The sequence below is a fragment of the Chinchilla lanigera genome, unplaced genomic scaffold (genome assembly GCF_000276665.1).
Source record: "Chinchilla lanigera isolate Chin_1 unplaced genomic scaffold, ChiLan1.0 scaffold00036, whole genome shotgun sequence".
Classification (NCBI taxonomy): domain Eukaryota; kingdom Metazoa; phylum Chordata; class Mammalia; order Rodentia; family Chinchillidae; genus Chinchilla; species Chinchilla lanigera.
Window position 1 is genome coordinate 1428055 of NW_004955437.1, and position 12870 is coordinate 1440924.

Consider the following 12870-nt stretch of genomic DNA (forward strand, 5'->3'; position numbering starts at 1 on the left):
GTCCCAGCTCAGAACGGGAGATTATTTTTGCAGGGATGATTTTCTGTCTGCTCATTCTCTCTAAACTCCCTCCACTACTTTATTCTCCGCTCTCCGTGAGATTGGTCATTCCAACAGGCACCCCAAGGGACTATCCATAGATTCGAGCACTTCTTTCCTACATATAAGTCGCTTCAAAGTTCACAGTATTTGGGGCAATCAGCTCTACTGTAACTGTGGGTTGCATATGATTTTCTTATCTACCTTAGAACATAAAGCATGAGCGGAACTGGATTACTAGATTAGACAACAACATGTCAAAGTGTATGAGATTCAGCTGAAGTAGTGCTTGGGATAAAATTAATCCCTTTAAAACATATACTCAGAATTGAAGAGATTAAAATTAGTAATGTGCACTTCTACTTTGCAAAGGTAGAAAGAAGAATGCAAGTTAGACCTAAAGATGGTAGAAGAACAGGGAAAGAAGGAACGATAAAAATAAAAGCAGATGCAATGAAAAAGAACACAGACAAACAGAATAATAAGAGATGTTAAAAGTGTTCTTTGAAACATTAATAAAATATCTAATTCCTCAAGAAGAAGACAGAAGAACCTACCAATAGGAATGCTGTTCATGGAATCATTGAGCAGACCTTCCTTAATGAAACTAATAATAATCACAGCATATTATTCCATTTAATTATAGCATTCTACACTAAGTAATATTTACCTGAAGTATGCTTATAAGTGTTTGAAAATACTAGGAAGTTATTGGGAAAAAATACATGATTTAACCTTCCCTTTGCTTTCATTAAATTAGCAAGAGAACTTTGGGTTTTTTCATCAAATAAAAGGAATTTCACACTAATTTTTTAGTGTGAAAATGATGCTCATTATTCTTGAATCATTATGTTAATAATTTTGCTCTACTAAACATAAAGCTACCATCATAGTCTCAAAAGCCACCAGGAAGTGGTGAAATGTGTAATGGATAGATTTTTTATGAACAGATGAGACAGAGGCAGGCAGAAAATCTATCAGATCTCCCTCAACCTTCCCTGTGGTTGAATGTACAACACACACAAACACACACACACAAAGATACACATGTGCACATGGATAGAGCTGTAATCTCCTACCCAGGAGAAGGATTGGCCTAGACTTTTTTGTTTTATCCCATCTGAGTTCTGAAACTAGGCTACTTGGATGCTCTTTATTATCTCATACATAAAAAACCTAACCTAGTAAATAAATTTTAAAATAAGATAATAATTGTTTGAATCTCATCATTACAAATAAAAATCCAGTTTGCTACTAGAGCTCAGAGACATTTCTGAAAATAAAATGTAAGTTAGGACAACAGGAAACACTTTTGCATGGCTGTATAGAAAATTAGAAGTCACCTGATAAATGGAGTCGATTCTTAATGGAACCAGAAACATCTTTTAATTCAGAGAAAATTAATATTATTAATTAATAATTTAATTTAATGTCAGAGGGAACAGGGAAGCAAAAGATGGTCAATAGCTTCAAGGATCTACACCAAAACTTCTAAAGCTAACTCTAAACAAACACGACTTCTCCACATTCAAGGTTCTTTTCGAAGATTCCACAGCAGCAGCAGCAGGCAGTGCGCCTGTATACAAGGCCCCTGACTTGTTCACAAAATGTCCCAGCTCCGAACGGTAGATTATTTTCACAGGGATGACTTTCTGTCTACTCATCCTTCCATATGGCCTGATATTTGTGACTAACAGAGGTAATTCCTATTGATGCACACATCCACAAACTTCGACTCAAGGTAAGTAACACAATACACAGACCAAGAGGAGCACACAAGGCAGAAAAACAAATCAAGATGTAGAAAAGGACATGTTGTTATAGGGATGCTTCTGTATGGTGTGGTAACTCTGATGTTGCAACACTTTTAAGCATTTGAAAAATATAGATATTTAAAATTCTGGGACTTTGGAGAATATGAATGCAGAAATTATTTAATTTTATATATAAAAGTAGGAAAGGGGGATGGGGATTTAGCTCAGTGGCACAGCACCTACCTGGCAAGCACAAGGTCGTGAGTTTGATTCCCGGTACTGGAAAAAAAAAAAAAAGTAGGGAAAAAAACCATAATGTTACGGCGGTTCCTACTTGTGGAGATTTTTTTGAAGGCAAGACTAACCCAAAATATAGAGAGATGTGAAAACTATAATACTTATTCATTTATTTCTCTTTTGTCCCAGTCACCAAAAACAGCAGGGGTAGAGGAATGTGGGGTGGGGTGAGGGTGGGGGGACACGGCACAGTAAAGAATTCCCTAGCCAGTGGTGATTACTATGTATTCAACGGACACCACACAGTGACCACCCATGGGGCTACCCAGAGATTTCCCCTCCGCCGCCCTCCTTCTCCATCCGCATTCTGCCAGAATGAATGCAGCTTTCTGCTGCTTTCCTCCCCCTCCATCTACAGAATGAAAGCTCCCTTTACTCCACTGTTTCTCTGTCCCAGAGCACTCAGAAGAAGGAAGCTCACAGGCTCCTTCCAGGCCTCTTCATGAAAATGTTTCAACCAGCATGAAGGTCAGCTCTGGAGATTTCCCTAGCGGGCTGAAACCTGGTGCAGCAGGTTAGGTTCGGGCTCCTCCTAAATGGCTTCTCCCAGTGGGTCTCTTTAAGGCACTTTCTTTGCACAGTTCTCATCATCCTCCACTCAGAAAAGCCACCTCCAAGGTTTCTTTTAGAGGAAAGTGACCATTGGGAAAGCTCCGGTGCTAGGAGCCCTCACCCTGCCCAACATCAGGAGCCTCCGGGGAGCTGAAAATATTGTGGTTGAGTGAGCAGTTGGGGGTTTAAGACTGCAAAAAAAAATTTTTTAACTCTAAATTAGTTTGTTTGTCCATGTTCCATAGTAGTCTAGGAGACCCTGTCTCCCCTCACTATGAATTGCTATGCTTCTTTTGCTTCCAAGAAACCAAACCCCAGCCTAAATTTTACGCTTAGTTAGTAGACTAAACTGAGTTCCACAATATCCACTTATCTTTGAGGCCTCACCAAAGACATTAATCTCTCTCAGATATCAGAGCTAAGTAATATATTCCCAAAATGTGTTGCAGCATTAATTTATGATGGTTCCTAATATTGGAGACCTTTCTGCAAATATATTGTTCTCCTTTCATAGTAACTTATTATACTTTTTATGCTATTCTTTATACAATCTAAACTTTATTTTCATAGCTACTACTATTTTTATTTTTATTTTATCCATTTTCTTGGGATAACCAGGTTCAAGAGTTTTCTGTGCTATACAGAAAATAGCATGCCATTTTTTTCAACATAATTTATATTTTCCAAGTTTGGACTTGGGAGGTGAGAAGAACAAATTTTACGTAAGATCATTAGAATTTGAGAAATTAAAATAATTAGCTGAGTGACTCTAAGAAAGTCAGTTTACCACATTGATCTTCAGATTTCTCATCTGTAAGATTAACTCATTGAAGAAACCATAATCAAATAAATTAAGTAATCAGATATGTCCATTAAATAATAAAGGGCTACACAAATGCTGAGTTATGGCATGATTATCATAAACATAACATCAGGATTGTTTTGGAAAGCAGGATAATGTGTGCTGGGAAGCCTAGAAACTTGAAATAGGTTAATCTCAGCATGTCCACCCCAGATGCAAGTCCTGTCACACCCAGCCAGCAAAGCTCTAGAAGAAAGACAAAAAAAGACAAATTATGTGATTCTTAGCACTCTTTACTTTTCCTAATTTATGGCTCACTGCAATATATTCCAGACCTGTTATGCCACTGACATTGACAAGAATTATTGAACCTAAACCAAAAAGCCAAGCAGTAAAGTAAAAATGAAATGGAATATAATGGACTCTTCAAGACGTTTTCTAAGGGGCTGGGGATTTAGCTCAGCGGCACAGTGCCTGCCTGGCAAGCGCAAGGTTATGAATTCGATTCCCGGTACTGGAGAAAAACAAACAACAACAACAACAAAAAAAGATGTTTTCTAATCATGATTCCTTAATTTAGCAAATATCCAGTGAGATACCAAGCACTTATCTAGATGCTTATATATACCAAAGCCTATCCACCAGAAATCATTTTCTGTAATAAGAAGCATATAATTTAAAATACATACAATGAATAAATAATTTCTGTGGTATTTTACAATGATATGAAAGTTATGAAAAAGTACGACAAAGTATGAGGAGCTTGAGAGATTAGAGTAAGCTTAATAATAAATACATTTATTTATTTAACAAGTGTTACCAAATTCATATTATATGCCATGAGCTCTACCAGGTACTGGAAGTACAAAAAAATGAACAAGACATCACATTCCTATGATTCATAGAGTATATATTATCATGAGAAAGACAATATACATGAAAATAACATTTAAAATCTAATTTTAAAATCTTACCTCTCAATAAATAAGATGGAGAAGACATAAACAGGGACTTTGACATCAGATCACACAGCTATTAACCAACATGCTATAGACTATATGTACCTCTGCCCCCAAGTTCACAGGTTGAAATCTTTTTTACATTTTTCATTAGCACACATTTGCAGCACATGTTCACATTCCTTGTGTGGGGTTGGTACCTGGAAATCTTAACCCCTGAAAAATGATATTAAGAGATGGAAACTTTGAGAGCTGACTAGGTGGGGCTAGTACCCTTGTAAGGAAACCCTGAGAAAGCCCCCTTACCCCCTCTCATGTGACATTGTAGCAAAAAGATGTCTAAGGAAAGGCCCTCCAAATAGCACACCTGTTGGTGCCTTGATTTTAGTTTTCCCAGCCTCCATAACTGAGAAAAATAAATTTCTGCTGTATATAAGCCACCAAGTTTAGGGTATTTCATCAAAGCAGCCCGAATGGACTAAGACAGAAAGCTGTAGCAAGGATGGGATCCTGGTATTAAAAAAAAGTCTAAAAATGTGGAGCCAGCTTTGGTGGATAATGGGGATAGGCTGGAAAGACTTCCTGGTGCAGGCTGGAAGGAGTTCACACTGTCATGAGCAGGCTATGAAGAGTGATCCTGCTGAGCTCCCACAGGGAAGAGAGGGGAGCTGTAGAAGACCCTCAACCTCCTAAGTGATCCTGAACAGAGTGTTGGTATGACCATGGACAGTAAAGGTCACTCTGAGGAGGTCTTAGTTGGAAATGAGGAGCAGGTAGGTAGAAACTGAGCAAGACATCATTCTTGTTATAAAGTTGCAAACAATTTGGTAAAAGCTGTGAGAGGTGAGATTGGAAATTTGGCCGAGGGAATTTCTAAGCATAGTGCTGAAGGCACAGCTTGGATTCTCCTGGCCATTTATGGAACACTACGAGAAGTGATAAATGACTACAAATGGAATTGTCAATATGAAGTAAAATAGAGCTTTAAAATTTGGATCATTTTCTGTGTATTTATATTGCAAAAAATGAGAATCCCTGTGTAGCAGTGAGCAGAATGTGATCAACAGACCATCTGCTAAGGAGGTTAGCATGGATCAGCCACCTCAAACTAAGCTCGGTGCTAGTCATCAAGATAACAGGGGGATTAGTCGGCCCTCTAAAGAGAAACCAGAATGTATTAGACAAGACAATGGAAAAATGATTCCAAAAGCATCACAGAGACCAGTAAAGTAACTACCCCCACCACAGGTCCAGAGTACAACAGCCCTGGCAAGCACGGAGCCGCCACAAGCCTCTGATAGTGTAACTACCAGCAGAGCCACGGGGTGGGTCTCGAGCACACAAAGCAGGCACAGAGCTGTTTCCTAGGTGGAACACCAGACAGAACTGGCACAGGGTGGAGAGTCCCAAAACCATGTGGAGATGCCTCAGAAGTCCGCCCTCTGCCCCAGTGTGTCCAGAAGGCAAGACCCTCACCCAGCAGGCAGGAAGAGTAAACACCAGACCAAAGAAAATTATTCTCTAGCTGTAAATTTGGGGATTTGCTCAAGACTTGTCACTCCTCTCTCCTGTGCCTATTTCTCATTTAGGAGTGTGAATATCTATCCTATGCTCACCCCACCACAGTATTTTGGAAGCAAACACATGTTTCGTTTCTCAGGTTCCCAGCTGCAAAGCAATTTTCCTTGGAATGAGTTAACCTGTGAGTCTTATCGGTATCGCTTGATTCAGATGATGATTAGATGAGACTTTGGACTTTAGACTTTTAAGTGGATGCAGGAACAAGTTAAGATTTCTAAGGCTATTGGGATGGAATAAATGTACCTTGCACTTTGTAAGTACATACATTGGGGGGCAGAAATAAAATGATATACGTTGTTCATGACATTTCATTATGCACCCAAATGGACTGAGACACTGAAGTATTTGGGACACAACGTCTTACGCCTTCAGGTTTATTAAGGTTTTCTATCCCCTCTGTGTATCCAACCTGCCACACTTATCTTCCTACTCTAGGGTGATCATTCATCATCAGACATGTGACCACTTATCGCACAAATATCTACCAGACCTATGGTGTCTATGGCCAGTTTACATTTGAATTTAACTGAGACATTTTCTATGTAGACCTGGAGAAAAAGGAGACCATGGCAGTGGCCTGAGTTTCGTCATTTTGCCAAGTTTGAAACACAGAAAGGCTTTTCTGTTCAAACTGATGAAAAACAGAAAACACACAGAATTTACTGGTCTATAGAAATTGTGAAATCCAGCAGAGCAAAATTGGAAGTTCTTCATTCGGGCCCACTCTTAGTCCTGCCTGGGAGTGATTGTCCCTTACTCTTCCTCTACCCTATGGACCCTGTGGTCTGTAGTTTGAGTCAGTCTGCCTCTCCTAAAAAAGGTGGCACTTACAGAAGCATACTTGTCTCACCCGTGCGTAGGCAGTGTAACTGCTGCTATGGCTGGTTTTGCTGTGCCATCTTATTATTTGTTGACTACTCAGTTTTTTATTCCTGCTCTCTTATGCCTACCTTCTTTTGATTAAAGATATTAGATGACTGTAATATTTTTTAGTAGTCTTCCTTATCTGCTGCATTTTTTTATTCTTATCTCTTCATATTTTTAGTGGATGCTCTGGTGATTATAATATACAAACTAAATGCTTTATAGTCAACTAGAGTTGAAATTTTGCCATTTTACATATGATGTGGATGCTTTATAGTATTGTAGATCCTCTTATGTCTCTCGTTTATGTTATATAGTTGCATGTGTTGTTTCTATATCCATTTTTTTAAAAACCTCACCAGAATATGTTATATTTTTGCTTTCAGCATTCATACCTATTTTAAAGAATTTAAAGGGACATAATTAATCTCTTTATCTGTTATATTTATCCAGATATATCTGGTTGTTACTCTTTCATCATTCCTAATATTCTAAGTTTTTCCCTAGAATCATTGCTCTTCTGTCTGAAGAATTTCACTTCATCGATCAGTTGGTGATGAATTCTCTTCATTTTTCTTCATTTGAAATGCCTTATTCTAGGGCTGCGGATATAGCTCACTGGCACAAGCGCCTGCTTGGCAAGCGCAAGGTCTTGAGTTCAATTCCTGGTTACCCCCCACCCAAAAAAAAAAATGAAATGCCATATTTTGTCTTCACTCTTCCACGAGAAGCTGGATATGTTCTCCTTGGGCCTCTTTAGTTTCCAAGAAACTTTTCCTCAGTGTCTTCATTCCAGAACATTTAAACAGAGCTCATGTTCCTGCTTTGGGATATGGAGAGCTGGAAGCAATGGTGCCCCTACCCTGCAACTAGAAAACTTCAGGCAGACAGCAAGGTCACGGTTTTTTTGAGCCTATCACAGCCTGAACTCTAAGGAGAGGCAGGTATTGCTGAAGGGCAGGGGTGAGGACTTGTACAGCTGGACATTGCTTAAAAGAATTAAGCTAGAATTGTTTAGAAATTGTCAAATGTGGGCTGGAAAGAGTGTAGAGCGAGGGGGGTGCTCAGAAATAAAGGGGTATTTACACCCACCTGCGAGCTTTTCACCCATAGACCCTGCTGGGTGTTCGTGAATAATAAATGTCAGAGTCTGAGAAAGCACCCCTCACAATTTTCAGTTGATGTGCATCGTAATGAGTTATCCCCTGTATAGAATACGCAGACAGCAGAGAGCTTTTTACTAGTTCATTTTGAGAACAGATTATACAGTCAAGCACCATTTTGGCTTTTGAGTGCATATCATTACTGCCTAGTGCTCCCAACCTGGGTGTAGCGCAAGTCCATAAAAACTACATTATAACCCGCAAAATCTTCAGATTTCTCTAGATCATTTCCATTGTCCTTTGCGGCCTTTATGCCCTATAATTATCCCACACCCTGCAGGAGGGCTGCATGGCTGATCTGAAAAGCTGTGCAGGAACCTCCTCGCCTTTCCCTGATTTTTCATGTCCCCAGACCGCTTCCGGCAGAGCCTCGCGGGTTAGGGTAATGTGAGACAGGAAAGAGACGCCAAGGCTGCGTGGGGAAAGCCTCTCAAGAAACTGCTTGATTTCTACAGGGAGTCCCTCCCAGAGGAGTCAGAAAACCAGCCTAAGTATCGGTCTCGATCGCCGTCTAGCTGTGGAAGTGCCTTTTGCATCCTCCGGTGTAGTGATAGAAGCATTAGAGCCAGACACAAATTCAAGATTTTCTGAGCATTGTCTTTCTTTGAACTTTTTCCATCCAGAATTTTATTTGATGGTCAGTCTAGCATTGTGACTGTGTTCATTTCGATATAAAAAATCGTCTTTTTTCTGCTCATTTCTCATATTAAGGATGCTGTAGATGAAACGTTTATGCCTCCAAAACCTCACACACACAGAAAAACAGACTGCCTCTCCCGCCTTGCCTTTCTCCTCCCGCAGCAAGTTCTGACGCCCAAACCTGAAAGGTCACCGCATCTCCCACACTGAGGAAAACAAGGCTTCTGATGAAAGAAGAGGGCAGAAGTGCAACTTCTGGCCAAATCCTGGGCAAAACCATCGCTGCCAAGAGACAGTTATGGAATCTTACTCTTTTAAAAGCCACAGCCCAAACAGCCAACGCTGCAGATCAGGTCTTCTGGTGTTCACGAGACAGAGTTCAAGGAATCTTCTCACTGACAGTGCACCCAGTTATGCCTCAAAATTGAATACAAAACACTGAAAGATCCGCAGAGACAAGTAAGCTTGGTGTAATTGGCACTGTTGCTCACCACTCAGATAAGACTGCAAAAAACATGGCGATCCATGACTTTAAGAACGACAAAGGAAAAATCTGCCCAGCAGAGCAGGTGGGGAGGAGAATTAGGAAGGAAACCTGAAGTGGAAAAGCATTGCTCCAAGTAAAGGAAGTTCATAGACCTAACAAGCTTTGCTATTGCCTGAGAATGTGATATGGCAAAGGGAAGTGGATTGGGTAGGATCTTTTTGTTAGTAGGGGTGGTAACAAGGCAAGGTAATAAAGAAGCCACAGAATAAAGTGAATTATCATGAAGGGGACACTGTTTCATATTCTAATATTAATGTACCTTATTGTGCACTTATGTAATGGATAATTAGCTGAACTCTGGAAATAGAAAAAATTAAGATATGGAGTCCTGTTTATCATGTAGAAGACACATAAACAAACAAGAGGCTTGACAGAAATATGCACAAAATATATGGGAGTCACAAAGAATTAGGAAATCTTTCTAATGAAAATGACATTCAAATTGACTCAGAAAAATATAAAGAATGAATTCTGAGTCTAACAAAATATGGGTGGTACAGAGAAAGGGAAAGGCTTCAGGGACCTAAAAATAGTTTAGGGGTAGTAGAGGGGCAAGGAGGAACAAATGAAGCCAGGGAACAAAATATAGAAGTCTCATACATGGCTCTAAGGACTATGAACTTCATTCTACAGTCAAAAGGGCCATTCACAGGTTGATAATCAAGGAGGCATCACAGGCAATTTCACTTTTTAGAAAGAATACTATGATGGGAAGAATGGTTAGAGAGGCAGAGATTTGGAGGCAAAGATCTTTTCATCTCCACAAAATCTACTTCCCTATTTGCTATCATTTATCTTTTATTTTGCTCTTTAAATTATTTATAATGTAGGTTTCTCATAGAAGAGAAACCAGGGAATACTTAACCTTCCATGTCTGATTTATTTAACATCTCATTCCTACAAGACTCAAAATGTATTTTTTTGTGTGTCTGAGTAATACTTCATTGTGTATATATACCAAAGTTTTAATGCATTCATCTGTTGATGGGTCTATAAGCTGCTTCCAAGAGTTAGCTATTGTGAGTTAGGCCCCTATACACATGGAAATGCATGCATCACCATAATATGATGCCTTTAACTTTCAAGAATATACACAGGAAAGGTACAGCTAGGTCAAATAGAATTTCTATAACTCTTTTTTTTTTTTTTAAGAAATCCCCATAGTGATTTTCATAGTAGTTATACTTGATAATAGCCATTTGTTAAGGTTTGTGTCTAGGTGTCCCCGCAAAACCTCATGCAGCCATGGGGCAGGCTTTTAGAGTTTGATTGATTATTGGTGTGAGAGCTACACTGCCCTGGGGTGGATAGTTTGCATATGTAAGGGAGAGAAAGAGGGTGCTTCTGGCCATTTCCTCCCTTGTGTGTGTGCTTGTTGCTTTGGCTGTGTTCTGCTGCCATCAGCTATAGCTCTCTGCCATGTGCCAGTCTGCCTTGTAATCTGCCAAGTATGGACTGAAACCTCCACAAACTGTAAGCGAAATAAACTTTTTCTTCCTTAATTTTGGGCATCAGGTATTTTGTCCCAGCAATGAGAGAAAAGTAACCAAGACACCGTTCTTTGTGGAATAAGATGGAATCCCAGTGTTGTTTTGATTTGCATTTCTCAATGGCCAGTGAAGCTGAACATTATTTCGTGTACCAATGGATCATTTATACAGCATCTATTAGAAGTGTCTATTCATTTGAGTAGTTCATTTCTTGATTGGAGCTTTTGTTTTGAGGGTCTAATTTTTTTAGTTATTTATATATTCTAGAAATTAATCCTTTGTCTAAGGAATAGCTGGCCCAAAATTCCTCCATTTTGTAGCATGTCTCCTCCTTCTGTTGGTTGTTTCCTTTGCTGCACAAAAGATTTCTAATTTGATATAATCCCATTTGTTTATTCTTTGTGTTATTTCCTATACAACTGGGGTTCTGTTCAGAAAGTCCTTGCCTATGCCCATGTCTTGAAGAGTTTTACCTACTTTATCTTCCAGCATAATTCTCCAAACCCTGAAGTCGACTTGAATTTCTTGAGACTCCATTTCCTATAGAACCATTGGCCCCAGTCATCTCATGTCCAGCAATAGGGCTCTCCTTAAATGAGCACTTCTCAGTTCCAGCTTCTACAAAAGCTGTGGTTTGCTGCTGGCTTTTCATTTTCTACCTTCAGAACCAAGGATTTTATATCCAGCACAACTGATTCTTGACTATAAACTAGAAGAACTTCCTGCTAGAAACTAAATGTTTCTGTCCCCACCAAATTCATGTGTTGTAATCCTGTTCCCCAGTGTGATTGTGCTAGAAGTGAGGCTTTTTGGAGAAAGCCCTCATGAATATGATTAGAGCCCTTATCTTAAAATTTTTTAAATTTTTTAAAAAGACTCAAATGGCAGTGCACACCTGTATTCTCAGCTCTCTGGGAAGTTGAGACAAGAGCATCACAAGTTTGAACTCCTCCTGGGAAACTTCATTAATGAATGATAACTTTTCTCAAAGTGAAAATAAAAAAGCTGGAGATTCATCTCAGTGCAAAAGCCCTTGGCACAATCCCCCCTGGGCTGAGGGGTCAGTAGACTTCCCTTGCCTTCTTTCTACAATTTGAAGAATTAGTAAGAAGAGGTATCAAAATATCAAAAGCCCTCATCAGAGCCTGACCATGCTGGCATCCTAAACTCAACTCCCACCTTCCAAACTATGAGATTACGTTTCTGCTGTATATGAGCTACCCAGTCTTTGTTAATATTTTTATAGCAGTGCAAACAGACTGAGACATTCCCCTAAACACTTCCTGAGAAACCTATGAAAATGAATCAAATAACCACAATGACTATGCCACTAGTTCACAAACTAGTTGGCATAGAGAGAGATAGCTTAAAAATTGAGACTCTTAAAGAACTTTAGTGAACAACAAAAGATGATTAGACCTTTTAAAAAAAGGATGAAATCTTATCATTTGTTATAACATTGACTGAACTGGTGATCATGAAGTGAAGCACAGACATAAGTGACAATAAATCAGGCATAGAAAGCCAAATACCAAAGGATCTCACTCATCTTTGGAATCTAGAAAATGTTGATCTCATAGAAGCTAAAAGTAAGATGGTGATTACCAGAGTCTGGGGAGAGTAGTGGATGGAAAGGATGGAAAAACTTTAGCCAACAGGTAATAAGTTATAGTTATGTAACAGAAGTAAGTTCTGGTGTTTTGCTACATGGCAGGGTTACTGCAGATGATGACAATTACACTATATAATCCAAAAAAGCTGAAAGAAAGGATTTTGATATTTCACCATAAAGAAATAATAAATATTTGAGAAAATTCTATGATTATATTGTGTATACATGTATAAAAATATCATATGGTATCTCAAAAAATATGTACAATTTTAGGTCCATTAAAGTTTTTTTTTTAAAGAGTAAAAGAAGGATAACATAATAATAGGGGGGGCTTACCAAATTACAGACAAAATGGTAGGAAATTACCAATGGTTATTGTTTTACATGTTGTTATCTACAAGACAGTTTCTCAGGAAAACAAATAGACAAATAATAGTGAGTTACAGACAAAAGAAGTAGGAGATTATCAATAGTTGTTGTACTATACTTTGGTATCTTCAAAGTGGCTTCTAAAGAAAATAAATAGAGCTATACATGAGTGACCTATTGAATAATCATTAACTTTTCTCAA